General features: G+C 45.0%; 1 long non-coding RNA gene across 1 annotated transcript; it reads left to right on the top strand.

The window, feature by feature from the left end:
* The first annotated feature begins 1,532 nt into the window (after nt 1-1,532).
* Nucleotides 1,533-19,853, top strand: LOC148684390 (uncharacterized). Its single transcript, XR_015946038.1, has 4 exons — nt 1,533-1,689; nt 15,715-15,842; nt 17,406-17,516; nt 19,019-19,853. It is a non-coding gene; the product is annotated as an uncharacterized LOC148684390 (long non-coding RNA).
* The last annotated feature ends 2,119 nt before the right edge of the window (nt 19,854-21,972 follow it).

Genomic DNA, 21,972 nt, shown 5'->3' with positions numbered 1-21,972 from the left:
CAGCTGGTAGAGCATGAGACTCTTAATCTCAGGGCCTTGGGTTCGAGCCTCACTGTAGGCAAAAGATACCTGCATTGCCGGGGGTTGGACTAGATGATCCCTGTGGTCCCTTCCAATTCTACCATTCTATGATTCTATGATTCATCTCATCAGGCTACTGGCATCTTTAAATCACACTTTTCGGTTTTTCTGCTATTTGTGAGATCCCTCCCATATGACAGCAAACACAAATTCTGCTCAGATTACCCATGACACTGGTTTAGATGAGGCATTTGGCATGAAGCTGTTGCCCATTTGTCATAAACACAAATAAATCTACCTATGATAGGATGAAATTGCAGCAGGTACCATCAAATAATGGACAAGCCTGAACCTTAAAAGCAATTAATTCTTGCATGAGGTATATCGTTCCGGTTCTACCTGAGTAAACCACTTATAGCAGCCTGGAAATGACTGGACTTGTTTTGTACTCTGACTTGAACAACTAAATGTTCGTAGGCAGCACAACATAACTAAGGTCAGCCCTAATGAGAATGAGAATGTGGGAGCTACCAGCCTCTCTCTCTCTCCCTCTTTTCCCCTCCAAAGTGGAATGTCACATTCATTCAGTTTCCAGTCATCTCGGGAAATAATTGGAACCATATTACGCTCGCTAACTTTATTTTAAAATAAATTCTCTGTGGGAAAGGAAAGGACCTTCGTGACGAGATGAGTGTCTAAACTGAAGTGCTTCGGCTTGACAGCTTAGACTGTGTGCACGGCAACTCATCCATGCTAACAGCTGATATTCGTTACAGAGCAAATGTGAAGACTATGGCTCAGTTTTGTCATTTCTTTCCTTTCAAAGTTTAAACTCTTTGTGCTACATTTTCTTTGACACAAATTGAGCTATAAATGTAAAATGTTAAAGATATAATGCATAGCTGAGCATGGTGGATGTTAAACATGGCAAATTATTAAGTTGTGAAGTAAGGATCCAGGCCATGGCTGTGAAGAGTAGGCCACAGGGGTTCAGCAGCCCCCCACCCCACCCCTACCATGCCGGATGTACCAGTATTATGCTGGGCACACAACAATGTACCAGACATGGCAATAGTATCCATGTGTCCTTCATAGAGAAGAATCCTCTGTTGTAAAAAGGTACAGTGGTACCTCGGGTTAAGAACTTAATTCATTCTGGAGGTCCGTTCTTAACCTGAATGTTAGGGCACCAACAGGTTGGCGCGCTGAAGGCAGCAGTCGGATGCAGAGGGAGCCTAGGTCCACAGTCCGGATCAGGAGAAGAAAAAGTCAGGAGCAGTCCTAGTTGGGAACCAGCCGAGGTCAGGTATCAGTACCGGGGGTCAGGAGAAGCCAAAGTCAGGAGCTGAAGTCAGGAACAGGACAAGCAAGGACAACCACACACTTCAGCACAACAGTTGCAAGTGCTGGCGAAGAAAGCAGCCGGCCTTCCTTAAGTAGCCGGCTCCTCACCACGCCTCTTACGAGCTGCAACTGCCTCCAATTGTTCCCTATGTTTCTCAGTTCTACGCTTCACAGCTGTGAAGGGAGGAGCGGAGGGCCCCCGCCGGCTCCTCTCCTCACAAGGGCCTGATTCTGGCTCGACTCCTTCCTCCTCCTGTTCTGGTCTTCTCTCTTCCCTATCTGCTTCTTCCTCTTCTGAGGAGTGTCACCACCAGTCTTCTCCAGGTATGAATTCCTCCATTTCCCCAGACTCTTCCGTGGTTGCCGCCTCACCTAGAGGCCCTTGCCACCACTCTTGCTCATCCGGTGCAACCCTGGCACTGAAACTGTTCTTAACCTGAGGTACCACTTTAGCTAATGGGGCCTCCAGCTGCCGCCGTGCGATTTCTGTTCTCATCCCGAAGCAAAGTTCTTAACCCGAGGTACTATTTCTGGGTGAGCAGAGTCTGTAACCTGAAGCGTCTGTAACCCGAGGTACCACTGTGTTTTAAGGGCTATCCAGTCCAAATACATAAGAAGGGAGAGCATCAGTATCCTGGAAACTGACCATCAGTGGTCAGCATGCAGACAGCTCAATGAGGCCCCTCGGTCACAGTCTTCCCTGCTATTGTATTTCTATTTTAATTATGGTGGTTCTTTCTAAATTTGCATCTACTGTACATATATATATATATATATATATATATATATATATATATATATATGCAAATTAGCACCCCCCTTTTTGTTGGTGATGTATAAGCAGCCCCCCAACATACCAGACTGAGAACTTCCTTCATGCACACCTTGAAACATCTGAATTCATAATTCTTGTTTAGATGGGAGCGTTTGAATGTCTATTAGATCTTGAGTGCATCTGTTTTTGTCCGTCTTTTCATTACGCTGGGATCTGCCCACAAGTACTTTTGACAAAGGTACATAGGTCTCACCCCCATTGTTAACACTACCTCTGATTTATGAGCCTTGGTTAAAGAGGAGGTACCTTGCGGGTGATTGGATTAACCATGGCTTGCTATGTCACATCCAAGCTTACCTGAGTTAACCTTGGTTGCATCTTCTTCACAGCTCCCAGCCTGCTATCCTGAAGGCCTTTCAAGTGACCTTCAGTAGTTATACTTCATGGCATGAGCAGCATCACTTGCCTGCTTACTATGGCCTGGAGGGTTGGCTGTGCTGTATGGAGAAACTTCCTGGACAAGTCTCAGGAAATATCATACTACCCAGTGACATCACCAGCTCACTTGCTTTGGGCCAACTTCATGGATGTGCAAGCTGGGCATGTCAGGGCAACTCCCTTGGCAATCCTGGACCACATTCACACCATACTTTTAATGGGCTTCCCCCAAAGAATCCTGGTAGCTGTAGTTCTCCAGTGGATTAACAATGAAAGCCTGCATCTCAAGGTATTTTCAGACAGCACTCAAAATTGCATTAGAAATGCAAATATCAAAATTTTATGTTGCAGTTCCAAAAGCAGCCAAGCAAGAATTTGACTAACCAGGAGGCTCAACGTGCTGCAGGTTTTTAAAAGCCAGGGTCCTTGCTAGACTTAATTCTCCTGCTCCTGCTCCTTGTGCTGAGCTCCTTTGAAACTTCCCACAAAAGCTGCCAAATGTTGAAAATTGTGATTGTGAGAATTCATTCATGTATATTGTGATAGCAGCCGTACATTATATAAACTGCAAAGTTCAAGGTTTCATACATGGATTTTTTTTTATCCTCAGCAATCTTTGTTTACGAAGGAGAAAGACTCCTGTCTTTTGAATGACCGCTCCCCACATCAAATGGGGGGGGCCTTTTGTGCAGTCGCGCGCAGCCACCCAGTGCGGCTTCTGGTAGTACGGGCTGTCTTCACCCTCCCCAGGCTGGATACCTGGAGGTCTCTGCCTACCTCAGCCAATCGCCCAATCCTGCCTGGGGAGGCATTGCCAGGGGAGATCGGCCAGGTAGGGGGAGGGATCATCCTGCCCACACAATGGAAGGTGAATCTTACCTGTGAAGCATCAGTTGGCTCCAGAGCTTCTCCCACCCTCCCCTCCCTCAGTTAAGCCTTTTTTGGGGGGGGGCAGGGCAGGTTAACCTCTTCTCCACAGGTACGAGGGTGCTGATACGTAATGGTCGCTGTTGAAGGGCCGGAAAGGAATTTTCCTGCATTGGCAGGTTTTGCCTTCCCCGTAGCAAAACATCACAACTTTGGTGGTTTCAGGCCTAGGGCAGAATCCTTTCTATCTTCCTAAATGGGGTGTGTGTGTGAAGTGGTGACCCATGCCCCCCCTTGCGGCAGTGATCCCAGGATTCCCCGTTATAGGAGTCTTGAAGGGAGGCATTGGCCATACGCCGAGAGGTTGTCATTGCTCTCCCCTCCAACGGCGGCGAAACGGGGGGAGGGAGGGCTCTCTGCTTGAACATATGTTCTCCAGAGCCAGCCCAATCCCCACACATTCTGGATAACCCTGATGTCTCTCAGATCCCCACCTGGGGACAGGGAAGGATAAACACCCAATGCCTGAGCCAAGGTCTCCCTACATCTGAAACTTAATAAAATTGTGGCCAATTATAATCCCATAACACATTGTCTTGAGCCATTATTCCACTCGGGGATCGCCTGGGGTTGGGGGGGCAGTCCGCCTGTCCACGCAATACATTTAGGGTATTTAACCATCCGCACTGTAGCCAGCAAAGGAAAAATGCAGCATCAACATTCAGTTAGGTTTATTATCTCAATAATATCTAAATGCATGCTAATGGAAATCCCCCTCCCCACTCTCACTTGCACTAGGCGAGGAGCTCGTGTTCAAGATGGGAGGGGGCTGTCTATAGCTTCTGTCCCTCACAGGAAACTTGATTAAGACCAGAAAGAATATATTAGATTTAAGCTTTCCAGCCAGGGTTTGGTTTTATATAACAAGCAATGGGTAGGGAAAGTTTCCTATGGTTAAATCAAAAGGCCAATCAGACAACTGCCTTACTCAGTTGTGCGGTGGTGGCTAAGGGACAAAATGAAGCATTTCCCCATAAAATACCTATGCTCAAATAGCAGTTCCCAGATTAGGAGTGTAATCCAAACTCAAGATCCTCTGGGAGAGTTTGGAATAGACGGATCGTGGGTTGTCCAAGATGACTCAGGACTCCACCGACATAACCCCCCCCCCCTTATGCTGGGTCAGTCAGGGACACACTGCTGTAAGTTCCTCAGTCCAACTTAGCTGGGACTATGCTAGCTCAGTCAGGGCTCAGCTGGCGGAATTTACACCGGCATAGGTCCAAAGAAAATGACATTCTGAGACAGGGGCACCGACTCCTAGGATCCGAACCCCTTAGAGCCCCACCCACCCCTCAAATGAGTTCTGGCTGGGGCATGGGGGAAGCCCTGGGAAAGTCAGTATTTTGAACCTTAGCGAGCAATGTTGCCTTTTACAAAGGAATCGTCCCACCCCTCTGAAAGTGGAACTAGCTGTTTGGGCATCAGAGATGCACAAAAGAAAAAGTCTACAAATAGTGATGACATAGCTACATTTTCCCACAGGGACATTGTGTGACCAGGCAGCCCCTGCCCCCAAGGATCATAAGGAGGGAATAAAGACTGTGACAACGTTATATGGCCACAACTTTATTAAACTTCCGAATGTAGGAAGACCTTGGCTTAGGCCTTGGGCGTGTATCCCTCCCAGCCCCCCAGCCGGGGGGAACTGGGGCTCATCAGGGTAAATGGGATACGGGGGTGCTCTGTGAGACGTAAGTGTAGCAGGCAGCCAAGCCCATATCCCCGCACGCAGGGTAGTTCACTGACGACCTTTCAGTGTATGGCCAGTGACACCCATATATATAACCCCTTTAAGAGGGGGACCCTGGAATTGCCGCCAAAGGGGAGTGAATCACCACTTCACGCCCCACGCCTCCAATATAGGGAAGAAAAGACTAAGGATTCCACCCAACAAAAGAAAAAGTCTACAAATAGTGATGACATAGCTACATTTTTTTCACGGGGACGTTCTCCTTACATAGTTCCCCTGCCACCTCTGTTTTAGAACACTCTGGAAGCACCCAAAGAGACTAGTTTGACCACTATAGCAGCTTCTCTGGCTATAGAATCAGTTACTGCAGCTTTAAAACCACAGGCTTGGAAAGTTCTAAAGATGACATCCAAGCCAGTCCTCCAATCTTAGAGCACTATCTATGCTGGGGAGAGTGATATGGGCACAACTACCAACCTATGAATGTCAAGTTGTGTATCCGGGACATTTTGTTTTTCTTTCCTCTCCAAGAATCTTAGGTCCATGGATTATAGAAAAGCTTCATAATTAACATGTTCAGAGGTTTGTTTGTTTTTTAAATACGTAAAAGTGGAACTGTATCCTAATCAGACAGAAAGCATCACAATCAGTACCTACATGTTATAGCAATGCATTTTGGTTTGCCCGCCTCTCCTGGTATGCCCCATGGAGGACCTTACGGTCCACAAACAATAACACCTTGAAGGTCCCAGGCCTCAAAGAGGTCAGACTGGCCTCGATGGGGGCCAGGGCCTTTTCAGCCCTGGCCCCGGCCTGATGGAACACTCTGTCAGAAGAGACCAGGGCCCTGCAGAATTTGACTTCTTTCCGCAGGGCCTGCAAGACGGAGCTGTTCCACCCCCTTCTTTTTTGTTATAAGACCCAGTATGTAAGTGGCCTCCCTAACCCTTTCCACTGGCTCATATAAGACCAGCACAAACAGTTGGGCCTGGTGAGCACTCAATGTTCCCCATCCCCTATACATTGGTACCTCGCAAGACGAAAATAATTCGTTCTGCGGGTCACTTTGTCTAGCGAGATTTTCGTCTTGCGGAAACAAACGGCAGACGGCAAAAAAAAAAGCGGCAAAAATTTTTCGTCTTGTGAGATGCAGCCATAGAAAGCTTCGTCTTGCGAGGCAACAAAGAATCGCTAGACGCTTTTGTCTAGCAAGCTTTTCTTTGCGCGAGGCATTTCTTTGCGCGGGGTACCACTGTAGTTATAATCTGTGGGCTGCCATCTGATTTTATTCTGCTCCAAATTTGATTTGAAGATGTATTTTAATCGATCATTTGATTTATGTTTTAAATGAATCATACTTTGATGTTAGCCGCCCAGAGTCCGGTCCTGGCCAGGGAGGGTGGGGGATAAATAAAAATTGTTGTTGTTGTTGTTAGGAAGTCAGAATTTCTAAGCAAAAGTTTGGGGACAAGTGTTAGGAAAGATGCCAAAGAAGAGCACTTTCTGTATATTTTATAAATCCAAAATGAAAAGTAATAATGTTAGAATGACATCCAAGTCAGTGCAGCTGCTGAAAAGGAATAAACCAGATGTACAGGATGTAATAACAGGCACACCCTACCCCCCCCCCCTTTGGCTCTGTACAGTGTGTGATCACACTTATATATGCAGTGACTGTAGATGATCTTTGACGCATGAAAAGTTTTCAGACAGACTCTGTTTTCATTAAAGCTAATGGTTAAGAATTAGCGCATGGTTCCGTGAAATGTTTCACAGATGAAAGCAAAGCAATGGCCAGGACATAGGTTATTTTCCTCTTTACAGTCTCCTTTGAAATTCTGCTACGAATCCCTCTGTGTCAGTGGGAACAAATGGATTTCCTCAACTCAGCCACCCAAAAACTGTGTTCTAATAGTTTTGGAGAATGACCTCTGAAGCAGCCAGATAGAGGTCTTTTCCTCTCTGAAATATAGAGACAAGCCACATTTAAAAAGACACTCATATATAAGCTCATACAAAGTTACAGGGCAGGTGATTTCAGGTTTACATTTACACTTACAGTATGAAACAGGCGTCAAACGTGCACAAAATAAATTGATTTTTTGAGCCCCTGGTGGTTTAAAGACCTCTGTTCCATATATTTTTTTTACAGATGTGAAAAGGGGAACCATACTTACATAAAATTACTTTGTTTAGCAACCTCCCCATGTTTTAAACAAATGAAATAGCTGCAAAATTTCCCCAGGTATAGATGGCCTGTTGCACTGCTTTCATGGGAATTAGATTGATAGCCATTTTCTAGATTACGCTGTAGAGTTTTTCTACTCTGTGGTCTGTTTCTTTCTCTAGGAATCACCTCTAACCTTTCCGTTTCCAAATAATTTGCTTTTATATCTGGTGTTTCTCCACTCCCTTTTAAAATTGCTTTTGGGGGGATCATGACTAAGAGTGCAATGAGGAGGGGGTCAGTATTACTCCCTACAATGTGTTGCCAATAAAGGGAGGCCAGCAGGCCCAATTACTGATTATTTAAGTATTTTAAAAAATATTTACCGTATTTCATTTAAGGTATTTATATACCACTTAATTATTTACATTTCAAAGCAGTGTACAGTGGTACTTCAGCTTACAGACGCTTCAGGTTACAGACTCCGCTAACCCAGAAATAGTACCTCGGGTTAAGAACTTTGCTTCAGGATGAGAACAGAAATCGTGTGGTGGCGGCACAGTGGTGGCGAGAGGCCCCATTAGCTAAAGTGGTATTTCAGGTTAAGAACAGTTTCAGGTTAAGAACGGACCTCCAGAATGAATTAAGTTCTTAACCTGAGGTACCACTGTACATAAAAGCAACCCATATAAAACGGGATTATAGAACAATAATAAACATTATTGTAAAACCGAACACTACGTTAAAATTCCTCCTGGAATGAGGAAATCTTAGTCATGTAGCTGAAGTTCAACAAGGTTCTGCAATTAATGGCAAAAATCAAATCCGACTCTCATGCCTTCCCGTAGAAAACACTGGGAATTGTAATTTCGTGAGAGGGTGCTTTGATTTATTTTCTTAGTTTAAAAGGCCTGACCCCCCTCAAACAGTGAAGTTACTAAGGTTACATGGGGGTTAGGTAGGATTGCTATACGTCCTGCGAGACCCAGGCATGTCCTCTTTTTGGGAGCCAACATATCCATCCGGGCAGATTTGTACATTTTAAAGGAAATGTCGGATTTGGGGGGGGGGGTGGCTAGGGCTTGGACTGCTCTGTACGCCACAGCTGCTTCCAGCCTGAGTCAGCAAAAGAGGTGGGGGTGCACGGCTGTGGCCCCCCCTGCACCTCTTTCCCTGTCTCGGGTTGTTAGTGGCTTGGGCCATCCTCTTTTTTGCTCTTCAAGATACGGCAACCCTAAGTTAGCCTTCAAAATAGTTGGAACCTGCAATCCTATGGTCTCTGGGAGAGTGTGCTAGGGACCATAGATCAGAATGAACCTCCCTGTTCCAAGGTTGGAGACAGACACACCCATGAAGAAAACAGAACCAGCCCAGAAGATGACACAGTGCATTTTCCTCCCAATGGAAGCAAGCAGAACGGAGATACTGTACAAAAAAAAATTGAAGGGGGACTGTCAGTGCCTAGTGAATTTCCCTCCCATTGGGAGCAATCTGAAGGAAATTCTTAACAGATACCAAAAAATAAAAATTGAAGGGGGACTGCCAGTACACAGCTTTAGATTTCTTGAATCCTCGCCAACATCAGAAAGATCTGTAGGATCACCTTCAAAATTTGTAATGTACGGATGTGCCTAGAGTCAGGCTTTCCATAAGCTGCATTTTCAGAGCCAATTCCTGTAAGGCGCGTTTGGAAGAAAACTGAAGGTGGTGTGATTAAAACTGTCACAGTAGCTATTATTTATAGAATTCACTGTGTCAACGCTGTCAAAAATAGGCATCTCTGCACCCTTTATTGAAATGGTACTACATAGACAAGAATAGACCTGCCCCACAACACAGATGAAAGCGCTTCCATACAGTTCTTCAAAATCCAGCATTGTTAGCCAGCTAGTAGCCACGATCGAAAGCTTGGAGGCAGAGAGATGGAAGGGCAGAGTTCAGTCCAGAAATAGCACCTGTTTCCAAGAAGTATTTAGAGAAGAGACATATAGAAAGGGTTGCCCAGTTGTCCAAATCCATTTGGGCATTGAGTATAGAGAGGCTCAGCAGGCTGTCGTTTTGTGCTAGCGAGAAGAGGATAAACAGAAAAAGAAGAGAACATATGCCAGAACATTTCAAATCACAGGTTTGCATTGTAGTTATTAACAACCAGCATTCTAAATTCCTATGATTTCTGCAGGAGTTGTTTCATTGCGTATTGCACTTATTATACACCGGCACGAGGTTATGGGTTAATGCAACAGCCACCCTTGTACAGTGAAGTCCTATTACCATTTTCTTCTCAATATACCCCCCCCCTATTGATGCTCTTATAAGGCATTAAAATCATTATGTTCTGCTTGCATCTCCACATCTGGAGCAGTGGATTGTTTTCTGCCTTCCTTTATAGAACTCGATGGGGGGGAGGAACTGAAAGAATGTCTCAAATGAACATTTCTAACCCAGGGTTCATTGAAGAAGTTGTAAAAGCAAGGCAGAACAGCAAGCAGTTCTCACCTGAACCCGCTTCTGTTGCACAGAGAGTTACCAGGTGAGGACAAAAGCTTTGGTGTTGCAGATAAAAAGATCACTTCATTTTGAAATTGTCACCAGTGCAACCTTCAGCTGAGCGGGGGGGGGGGGGGTACAACTGGAATGCATCACACTGAGAGGCACAGACAATTTTGCTCATCACCACCACATTCAGAAATGGGAGTGTTCAGCAGATCTTCCCGGGTAAAAAGAGCACGGCAAGCCTGACTGCACCGCCAGGTTCATGTTGTCACAGGCTGAATTGCGTCCCTGCATCCTGAGGCTTGAATCTTCACCATGAGACATATGCCTCACATTTATGCTATCTGTACAGTCTTTAGGGAAACTATGTCATGCAATGGCAAATTTCACAACATTCCATAAAACACCGAGTAGCTAGATATTATTGCTGCATGCCACCCCAATCGCCGAGCTGTGTGAGATTCCAGGGGTCCCAGGCACACTTACCCAGGGTCTCTGTTTCCTTTTGGAGAAACTGCAGAGACTGCAGTCTATTTACACATATATACAACCTGAGCCTATGATGAAGGGGCTCACCACACCAGCACCCTAAATAGCTGCAGCCTTGGATTTGAACAGAAACCAACCACCATGCTCTGACCCTCTCTCTAGCTTGCTGCCTTTACCAGCCTGCAACCTTTCCCACCTCTAGGTCTTATCACAGCCAACTCTGAATTCTGGCTTATATTCTTCTAACTATCTCATAGCTAGAGGAGGGACTTCACCCATTTACTGTCTGGCACAGAGCCTCCTCTCCTCCTCTCCTCTTCCTAATGTCTCATTACCTTTCCTTGACTCTCCTAATGGCTCGTCTCCCAGGTGATCTCCTGAACACAGGGATTAGGAGTCTGACATCCAGTTAATCTCCCCAAGCCTACTGGACCCAGGAATTCAGGGGAGTCTGGCACCCACAAACTCATAATAGCTCATTGCATTAATGGCCTAGCTTGGAGATTCCTTGAAAAAAAACCTCTCTTTCTGTGGCATCTCTCTGTAGAATACAGTCTGGTTTTCAGAACCTTCTGGAACGCCATTAGGAGGTACAAAGTGCAAAGGAAAAACATTTTCTTCCCTTTTAAGGATCACTGGTAAGATATAGCACTGTGAGCTTTGACAGCATGCAGACTGCTAGCATCACAGTCACAAAATGGTTCTGCTGCTCTTTTCATTGCCCAGCATCCTTGTTGAGTAGAGCCTGCTAACAAGGTCCTCACTCCCCTCCCCCCCACCAACTCAGTGTAATCTGTAGTTGCTTAATAAAGATCAGACAGATAGTGACTTCCATTGTGTTGAGGGCTTGGCAACCCATGGTCCAGAGTGGATAAGAGAGGCATTTGGTGTGTCATGGTGACCTGTAACAAAGCATATTGCTGGAACGAACTTTGAAAGCAGCATAAAAACAACATGTAGGAATCTCGACAAGGACTGTGCAGAAGACGCACATACCCCAAGGCCATGAGATTTTTTTTTCTCTTGATGCACAGAGAACATAAGCTGCTATAGCAATGAGGGGGATCTGTAATTTTATCCTACTGAGACAGGATGATGTGTGGCGCATTCTGCTGCCTCTTCTGCATGTGAAACCATGTAAGTTTCACTTAGAAACAGGCAAGTCTGGCAGTTTCAGTTTCTCTCCATTTCTCATTTTCCCATTCTGAAGTTTAGTTCTTCACATCTGTTTGCAATAATAAAAACAAGCCTCATTAAAAATTTGCCAGTGCAAAATTTGGAGAAGTGTGTGTGAAATTTGGAGATGGCTGTAATTTGGTTCGCATATTGTTTCAGAAAGTGCGGGTTTGAGTATGATAGTCTTTAAATGTGAGTAAGGTAAAGGTAAAGGGACCCCTGACCATTAGGTCCAGTCGTGACCGACTCTGGGGTTGCGCGCTCATCTCACATTATTGGCCGAGGGAGCCGGTGCATAGTTTCCAGGTCATGTGGCCAGCATGACAAAGCCGCTTCTGGAAAACCAGAGCAGCACATGGAAACGCCGTTTACCTTCCCGCTGTAGTGGTTCCTATTTATCTACTTGCATTTTTTGACATGCTTTCGAACTGCTAGGTTGGCAGGAGCTGGGACCGAGCAACGGGAGCTCACCCCGTCACAGGGATTCGAACCGCCGACCTTCTGATCAGCAAGCCCTAGGCTCAGTGGTTTAACCCACAGCGCCACCTGGGTCCCTATTAAATGTGAGTAGCAGAATCTAATTTCTCTCCTAGAGAAACCACACCAGACATATCAGTACAACTGTGAATATAACCATGGCAGGACCACTTTGAAAACAGTTCAGGACCAACACCTACAGGTTTACTGATGAACTGTGGAACAACTAAACATGTCAGACAGGGTACCATGGCGTCATCACCGAAATCAAGTGACATTTTCAGGGTTACCCTTCCATCTTGGGAGGAGGCAGACTCAGCACTTAGAAGGGTCCTAAGTTAACACCCCAGGCTTTAGACCACAAACTGGAAATGGAGACAGCTGCTGTGTTTTGAATGTTGGATTTTGGCAAACAGACATACATGAAGAAGCAAAGTCATGCCCCCTGTTTGGGGTTTACATTGCTGCTCACATTAATGTACCACTTCTTGGGCATTAATTCATCCTAACATAGACAGGGTAAACACAATAGTTCCTCTCAAGGACCAAACAAATCTCTACAAAACTTTTTCTTTGTTACTGAAGCAGCATAACTTTAAAGGAAGTACCACCACTTTGATTTTAAAAGGTAAAATAAATCAAAGTGAACAGCAACTTTCCAGGTCCACTTTCTGATTTTCTTCCTACCCCTGAAGTTGAGCTTTATTCTTCTAAGACTTCAGCAATTAATCTCTTCTTAACTAGGGTTTTTTTTATTACTCCTGTGACCTGAATTCCCCTCAGTTCAGCATAGCTCCAACTTGTTTAGAAGCCAGCTTGCCTGAGCATTAGGTTTTTTTCCCCCTTCCTAGGTCAAAATTTGCCAGTTTGGATTCTTCTTCTTCTTCCCAAGAGCCTAAGCCTTCTTGGTTCTTTACATACATTTGCCCACAATTTTCTGGTGACAATCCAGCAGCACATTCCACCATAACAAGATGCAGATAGAGAAATCTCCTATCACACAGTTCCCTGAACGTAATTAGCGTGAGTTGTTCTCTTTAGAGATGAAAACTTGGAGAAGTCTCTCTTGCTTGAGTCATATTGTTGACGGGAATCCAATCTAGCATCTTTCTTGTACAAGAAAATCTAAGAATAATATGCTATCAATACAGCTAATGAGTTCTTTCCAACTTCTCCTGCTCCCTGAGGAGGGAAAAACTTGCTGAAATGCAACATGGTGACATGACTTTTGAGTCTCAGAGGACAGGCATACATGTATTTATTTATTTTTTAAAAAATGTTTTTTATTAGTTTTATAACAGACATAAAAAGAAAAATACAAAGCAAAAATACAGATTGACAAGCAAAAAGAAATACACAAAAAATAAAAATATATAGAAAAGTAAAAAAGAAAAAAGATTAACATTTACTAGTATGATTCTTAAACCTGTGACTTCCTCCCTCCTCCCTTCCACGTTTCTATTATTACCTATTACAGCGCTCTCGCCTTCATTGTTCTTAACATTTTCTAAAATCTAAACATACATGTATTTAAATGTACTTAATGTGCCTAAAGTAGACTTTTGGGGGGAGGGGGGCATAAAAGAGAATACTTCCAAGAAGGCTAAAAAATGATAAATGTTCTGTGCATAGCCAGCAGCTTCCCTTAGTGACCCATGCAAACAAAAATAAACATAGTCTTGGAAAACCTTTTTTTTTTTGGTAGTGCTTCAGTGCTACATCAAAATATGTTCTCATCACAAGTAAGATTTTTTTTTAAAAAAAGAAAACCTAATTTAACTACTATAAAATTACGAATGCTTGAATATGAAGTAATAGTTACTATAATTAGGTTTTCTGTTTTCATTAACTTTTTGTTACTGGAAGCTGAAGATATTGAAGTTCGTGGGCAGATGTGGCAGCTGGCGTCCTTTGGGGCTGTTGGGGTGGAAAACGAGAAGTCCAAATTGTAGGTGGAGACAGGTAGAGCAAAGTAATTCTAGTATTCTCCCCATCCTGCTCCCTGCTGAAGAGAACCTTGAGGCGAAGGAGTGGAGAGCTGACAGGGGTGCTATATCTCAGTGGGGTTAGTTTTCCCATCCCCTGCAAAACTACAAAAGATACAGGAGCCTTGACCTCGTTCTGTCCCCCTTCTTGAGGCCTTGGGGGATAAGGTAGGGCAGAAATATTCTAAAAATGTAAATAAATATAACACAAGCAGTGGAAGCTGCTCTATTACAGCAGGTGGGGCATTGCCCCACCAAGCTCATTCTGCCCTTAGCCAGATCCCAATTAAAATTATTTTTTAAAACCCTAACAATTTCAGAGGATCTCAGATCTTTTCAGCACAATCCTATGCATGTCTACTCAGAAGCAAGTTCCATTGAGTTCAATTTCATTTGGGGACGTATGAAATAGTCTTGATCTGGTCCACGGGTCCCAAAACTAAGGCCCGGGGGCAGATGTGGCCCAATCGCCTTCTAAATCCGGCCTGCGGATGGTCCGGGAATCAGCATGTTTTTACATGAATAGAATATGTCCTTTTATTTAAAATGCATCTCTGGGTTATTTGTGGGGCATAGGAATTTGTTCATATTGTTTTTCAAAATATACTCTGGCCCCCCACAAGGTCTGTGGGACAGTGGACCGACCCCCTGCTGAAAAAGTTTGCTGACCCCTGATCTGGTCCATGTCCCATGCATTTATAAACTTGTCTATTCAAGTTTTTGAATGTTTTTGAATTATGGTGCTGGAGGAGACTCTTGAGAGTCCCATGGACTGCAAGAAGATCAAACCTATCCATTCTGAAGGAAATCAGCCCTGAGTGCTCACTGGAAGGACAGATCGTGAAGCTGAGGCTCCAATACTTTGGCCACCTCATGAGAAGAGAAGACTCCCTGGAAAAGACCCTGATGTTGGGAAAGATGGAGGGCACTAGGAGAAGGGGACGACAGAGGATGAGATGGTTGGACAGTGTTCTCGAAGCTACCAACATGAGTCTGACCAAACTGCGGGAGGCAGTGGAAGACAGGAGTGCCTGGCGTGCTATGGTCCATGGGGTCACGAAGAGTCGGACACGACTAAACAACAACAATTCATTGGAGGAATTGTGAACATAACTCATCTAGTGCTGCAGTCCTTTGTTTTGCTGGAATAATGCTTGTTAGGCTATGTACACATTCAGGGCTTAAAACACAGTGAGGTTGTTTTCCGCCCCTACTGCCTTTTTTACACTGTTGTCAGGGCCGGCCTGACATGAGGCAGAGTGAGGCAGCTGCCTCAGGCGGCAGAATCCAATGGGCACTTCTGTGAGTGTGCCCCCACCCACCCGGCCACTGGAGAAGTAAGGAGAAGCTGTGGTGGTGGTCTCCGGGTTCCGGTAAGATTCCGTGAGAGCCCCTCAAAATCTCATGGGACTCTCATGAGAGCTTACCAGAAACCAGAAGATTCTGCCACATGACCCCGGTAAGCAAAGTTTTGGTGGGGCAGCAAGGGAGGCAGGCAGTGTGTGGTGGGCCGGGCAGCACCACCTCAGGCAGCAAAATGGGCCAGGCCACCCCTGGCTACTCTGCACACCAGAGGGAGTCAGGGGTGCCTTCACCAACCAAATGTGCAATACTTGATTTGTTTCCCCGTGCCAAACTCCTATTTAATGAAGCGGTCGTCTGTGCATACGCAAAGGTTGTCTCAAATGTTGACATCTCAGTTTAATGATGGTTTATATTGTCAAAACAGGTGGAAGCTGTTTTGGGGAAATACTTCAAGAGCATTTCTCAAGAAACAACGGGATAAGTGTGGATTAACGTTACATCTACTCGACTTCAAACACCAGCAATGGGAATGCAGCAGACTCAGAGAAAAGGGTCTGTACATAGGTTTTTTTGGGGGGGGGGTTCCTTAATGTTAATGAAGGGAGGGGGGGCATAGCTGTCAAGTTCTCCCTTTTTTAAAGGGAAATTCCCTTCTGCTGAATAGGCTTCCTCGCAAGAAAAGGGAAAACTTGACAGCTATGGATAGATTTTAACATAAACCATATCCGCTGACATGTTTTCATGATTGACATTGCCTATCTTGCAATGGATTTAAAATGTTGACATATTCACATTGTTTATTTGGATTGCGATATTACATTTGGAAATGAACTGAAACTAGACTGTATATCATAATGATGTATTGCCATGTCATTTCCTTTGCCCTTTCTTGGGCAAAAGTGGCATACGAATGGAAATAATATCGTATACACTATTTTGCTAAAGCTGATGGCATGGTGTGAGGGCACATGAGGCAATTGTCTTGCTGTAGCTGAGAAGATCTGGCTCTGATCAGTGCTAGGATGGGTGACCACCTAGAAACTACCTCCAGGCATGGCTGGTATATTCTGCAACATTTCCCTGACACCATAATTGTTCATTAGTGGCAGATTTATTATGCTTTGGTTTGTTCTGCAATCCTTCCTCATAGCTACCAAATTATTCCTGTTGGGGGCGGGGGGCTTTCGTGCAACAAAAGCAGAACAAAAATAAGCTGGAGCTTCATTAACATGTAACCCTGATATTTTTAATCCCCTCCAAACAGATACCAAAGTCTTATGCTGGTTTTATGTCCTTTTGTGCCACAAATCCCACATTTTCTACCACCCCTAAACTGAGTAACTGACACAGCAAACGGGGGTTCCAAGTTAACCCCCCAAAATCCAACATTGTCTGATCCCCTCCAAACTGATGCCAAAGTTTTGTGCTCGTTTTCTATGATTTTGTACTGCAAGCCCTACATTTTGTACCTCCCCCTAAACTGATACTCAAACCAGGAGCCATAGGTATGCTCCCCAAACCCAACATTGTCCAATTCACTCCAAACTGGTGCCCAGCTTTTGCAATAGTTTTGAACCGTTTGATACCCCACGTTTTGTCCTGACCCTACAAACCTGAGTAATTTATGCAGCAAACTGGTGCTTCAAATCTATGGTGTGAATGTGGTGAATGAAATGTTTTGTGAACCTCTTTGGCTCAGTGCAGCAGAAAGACCCTTAGGTGCTCCCTCCCCTAAGGAGTGTAACAAAGAAAATATTTTAAGAATGTGGTTGCTGCGCACAAAGACCCACCTGCTTTTTCTCAAAGATGTCCCACCAAATGGCAGTCTCATTTCCCTTCTCCCCAGGTCCCCATCCCTGGGGCACAAGGGCGTTACTGGATGTTAATGAGATAAACCATAATATTACATTGTGGGGAATCACCGTTTTGATTCTACTTGTAAACTGAGAGAGCGGAAGACTGATGCTTCAGCAGCAGGAATCCTAGTGTGGAAGCAACCAGCTGAAGGCTCAACTCCTAGTCCTTAGAGAGCATTTAGATCACACACCAAAAACAAACAACCAAAAACACCCCTCTCAGCACTGTCTCGTGACCTTTTAACCTACTTTCTTATAGATCACTAGAGGGCAGCAGAGTCTCCGGAAAACCACGCAGATCAGAAGAAATAAATATTATCATTTGATCGCTGCAAGAGATTTGACCAGAGGACGCTTTCCGGCTGAAAAGGTTGTAGTTCAAAACCATTTTCATTCTGTTCCTTTCTGCAAAAGTATGCATGTGTTTGACCTCCTCCTAAGTCAGGGGTCAGCAAACTTTTTCAGCAGGGGGCCGGTCCACTGTCCCTCAGACCTTGTGGGGGGCCGGACATTACATTCTGCTCATGTAAAAACACCAGGCAGGCCCCACAAATAACCCAGAGATGCATTTTAAATAAAAGGACACATTCTACTCATGTAAAAACACCAGGCAGGCCCCACAAATAACCCAGAGATGTATTTTAATCATGTAAAAACATGCTGATTCTCGGACTGTCCGCGGGCCAGATTTAGAAGGCGATTGGGCCACATCTGGCCCCCGGGCCCTAGCTTGGGGACCCCTGTCCTAAGTCATTGTTTGGGAACCTGGATCCAAAAAGAGTCAGTCTGGTCTGCATTAGGCATAGCAGGGGACAATAGGAGAAAGGCCAACCCAGAAAGCTATCTTGCCCAGCCTCCACTGCTGGCAAAGGTCCATGGCAGAGCACAGTTCCTAACCACACAACTTGTTTAGGCTGCTGGATAGAGTCTAGGACTACAGCTAATAAATTAAATTGTTTGTGAGCACCAGCCCTTTAGCTGATAAAGCTATATTATCTGCCTCCTTTGCAGACAGATTCAAGATGTTTTCTTCCAAGCCCAGCCCCTCCAGGAATCAGCCAGAATATTGTTAGCGGTATGACAATGAAGGGAACAAAACCATATCCTTATAAACCTCTGCATTCTGCTAGAGGAGATAGGTATAAAAAAGGAAAAAATATAGATGAGTTTGAGGCAACAAGGTAGGAGATGGAAACAAAAAGTCTTGCTGCTACCTAAGAAGCAATATTATGAAGTCGAATAACTTTCTTCCCTTCTGCAGCTACAGTTCAATATTATTGCCTCAGACTTCAGTTTTCTGTTGACTTATTCTACTTTCTAGGGTGGAATTTCAATATCAATTGGGTGGGATATTCTCTGGGTGGTTCCAGACTGAGGTCACACCCACACCATTCATTTAAAGCCACTTTAACAGTTAATATTGCCCCCAAAGAATCCTGGGAACTGCTAAGGATGCTGAGAGTAGTTAGGACACAAACTACAGTCCCCAAGATTCTTGGGAGGAAGCCGTGATTGTGAAAGTGGTATAACACTGCTTTAAATGGATGGTGTGGATATGGCCTGGTAGTTTGTGGGGCTACATAATCATTCTTCTTCTGCTATGTAACATCTGGAATTGCAACTGGCCTTGCACACTTGGAGGGAAGCTATAACGTGTCTGTATGTGTGAATCCCACAATGTTCTGTTAGTACAAGTGGACATGGCAATGTCCCTCATGTCATTAAAACGGGCACATTCAGGTCATTTTTACCGCATCATTCTTACGATTATTGGTCCTTCCAGATGACCTGTTTATTGAGCATTCATCCTGTTTGTAGTGAGAATAGTTGATACTGGCTATTTAATGCATATGTGTTCTGATTTGTTTGCAGGGAGGTCAGATGGTGCTGTGTCAAAGCAAGGAATCATCACGCACTTTTAGCACATTTTCCTGCCATTTTTCTTCTCACAAGAAGTCTGGTCTTTGGGGATGTGCAATGGTTGTGCATTACCTCTCCATCAACTATAATTTTGCAACTTGGATTTGCTAGGATGTGAGCGACCCCCGTCTGAAAATAACAGTTTGGGAGCGCTCTTTGATGACAATCAAGGACCAAAGCCCAATGTAATTTGTTAATTATTCTACAACACAAATACCGTAAAGACTTCTATTGACTGCAGTAGGAACTTTGCTTTCCACCATTTAAATGTATTCACAATTTATTTCACACTGCATGTGAGGTTTTTTTCCTGCAGTCATTTCTACAAAACAAAAGCCACTTACTGGTACCAGCCCAGTTGTAGACTTAGGCATGTGGGCTTAGCTGCTCTGAGACAAGAGTACCAAGCAATTAAGCTATAAATCAACACAGAGAAGAATGCCAGCTTGTTGGGTAATTGGATTTGTTAACCATTTTATATTTACAGAATGAAAACACAGCAGTTGCATTGATAACACTCGTTAAAATCATCAATTACTCTTGATATCAAATATATTTTAATTACAGATTAAGATTTTGTAAGGACAGATGAAGTAATTAGGGACTATGCATGCTTATTTATGAAGAGTTACAGCAACAGCTGGGTAGATGAATGATTAAAATATTATTTCCATTGATGATACTCACTTTCAATTCTATTTTTTTATTAAAAAAAAACAGCAGCAGCATGATTTTAATTGAATCTAATATTCATGAATGAAAATGGTATCAAATTATTGTTCAAGAATTGTTGTTGTTATTATTCCATCTATGTTCATGGTGTATTTGGAATGGCTTGCAGTCTAAAATAGAGACCTGGAAATAACGGAGGAAGCAGGGGGAAATAGAGGCATAGGTGGGCAGCAAAATGTGTTGACATTTATTTATTTATTTATTATACTTATATCCTGTTCTTCATCTTTTTCATGATCTGCTGGGTGGATGGGTGTTATAAAAATAAAATGCATAAAAGCAGAATACACATTTGAAATATCGCAAAAAAATCCAGCAGTAATTTTTTTTCAACTAGATGTACTTCAGGTCAGTTACAGTAAAGCAGGGGTGTCAAACTCAAATTCATCGGGGGGCCGCATCAGCAGTTTGCTCACCCTCAAAGGGCCGGTTGTATCTGTAGGACTATGTGTCCACTCTTTATTATTATAAATTATTGTCACTGCATTCAATTATTACTGTTTTTTGTAATAATGTAAGTAATAACTAGCTCTGAAAGCAAAAACATAGTCAGAATAATGGCAAGTAGGTATTCAAATGTACAATTATTGTACAATTTATTGAAAAATGATTTTTGGTAACAGAGAGTAATTTTTAAAAAAAACATACAAATATTGCCAAACACTGTTTATTACACATGTGGCAAACACAAGGCATTAACTTTTTTTTAAACTTTTCTGACTAGATTTTACTCGCTTGCGGGGTTCTTCTCTCCTCTTTTATAATGGGCTAATTCTTGTTTTGTTTTTGGAACCGAGAGGAAATGCCTCTTAGACATTAGCTCCCTCCCTTCTTGGGTTAGAATGGAAAAGGTGGGGGAGGACTGCAGCTGTCAAATATTATCCCTCCTTGCCATCGATCGGAGAGTGTATAGATGTGAGATCTTGAGGCCGGCTGCAAAGCGGCTGCTCCCCGTTGTCTCCTAGCTCTCTCGCTCTCCCCCTCAGAGGCTCCCGGCTTGTCCTCCTCCCCTCCCTCCCTCCCTCCCTCCTTCTCTCCCTCCCTCCCTCCTCTCTCTCCCTCCCTCCCTCCCGCCTTCTTTCCATCCATCCCCGCTTGTTCTCCTCCCCTTTCCCTCTCTTTAAAATTGATTTCAAGGCGCTGCCAGCCCGAGAGCAGCTGTTGAGCTCTCCAGAGGGAAAGTGAGCGCTCGCTTCCCTGTCAATAGCCTCCCCACTTCTCAAACAGAAAACAATCCTCCGTGAGCTGAAACTGCCCGACCAGCCATCCCTCTCTGGTGCCAGCAGAGATCTCTAAGAGATCTCTTTCCCCGTCCCCAGCTCCTCAAGCCCCTTCCTTTGCATCAGCCTGCAACTCCAGCCTTGCCGCCTAACCGGACTTCTCTCGAAAGCAGCGGAAGAAAGGCAGCGGGTGAATGAGCTGATGGTACCCAGCAGCCCAAGGGTTAATCTGCCCGGGTGGGCTCCGGCTGCTTCTGAGAGCCTCCCTCCCTCCCTCCCTGCGTCTCCAGCGGCCACTAACCTTGCTCAATGGCTCAGGAAACGACCCACTCTTGTCGCCGCCATTCATTTCAGGGGGCTTTGCAGGGCGAACTCCCATGGAAATGAATGGCACTTGCGCAGTAGGGTCGATCTCTCTCTCTCCCTCTCTCTGTTCAGCTGGGGGGGGGGGGTCCAACAGGAACCCCCGGCACTCACGCGGCGGCGGTCTCAGTGGCTTAGGAGCCCTTTGGGCAGCGCGAACACGCTGGCTGCCCTCAGGAGCTCCGTGGCGCGCGCCGTGATGCCTCGCCGGAAGCCCAGCAAAGAGAAATTCTCCCGCTGCAGCTGGACTCCGCCCCCCTGAGCCCTATTGGCTGGCAGAGGGTATGATGCGGCGGCGGGGAGGGGCTGGTGCAGGGGGCCAACTACGCCCCCCTGCAGACGCGGGAGTCGGCCCCAGGCAGCACAGGGCGGCGGCGGCGGTGGCAGTGGCGGCAGCGGGCGGCGGGCGGGCTGCTCAGCGCCCCCTGCATTCTGGCGCTCTAGGCCACATGACGAGGTCTCGCGGGCCGCATGGCGAGGTCTCGCGGGCCGCATTTGGCCCGCGGGCCTTGGGTCTGACACCCGTGCAGTAAAGGTATAGGGACTAGAGAGATAAAGAAACAGAACTTCCATAGGGGGGAAAAAGGAGAA

Source organism: Zootoca vivipara, chromosome 10, assembly GCF_965207765.1.
Source record: "Zootoca vivipara chromosome 10, rZooViv2.hap1.1, whole genome shotgun sequence".
NCBI lineage: Eukaryota > Metazoa > Chordata > Lepidosauria > Squamata > Lacertidae > Zootoca > Zootoca vivipara.
This window is presented reverse-complemented; position numbering and strand designations above follow the sequence as displayed.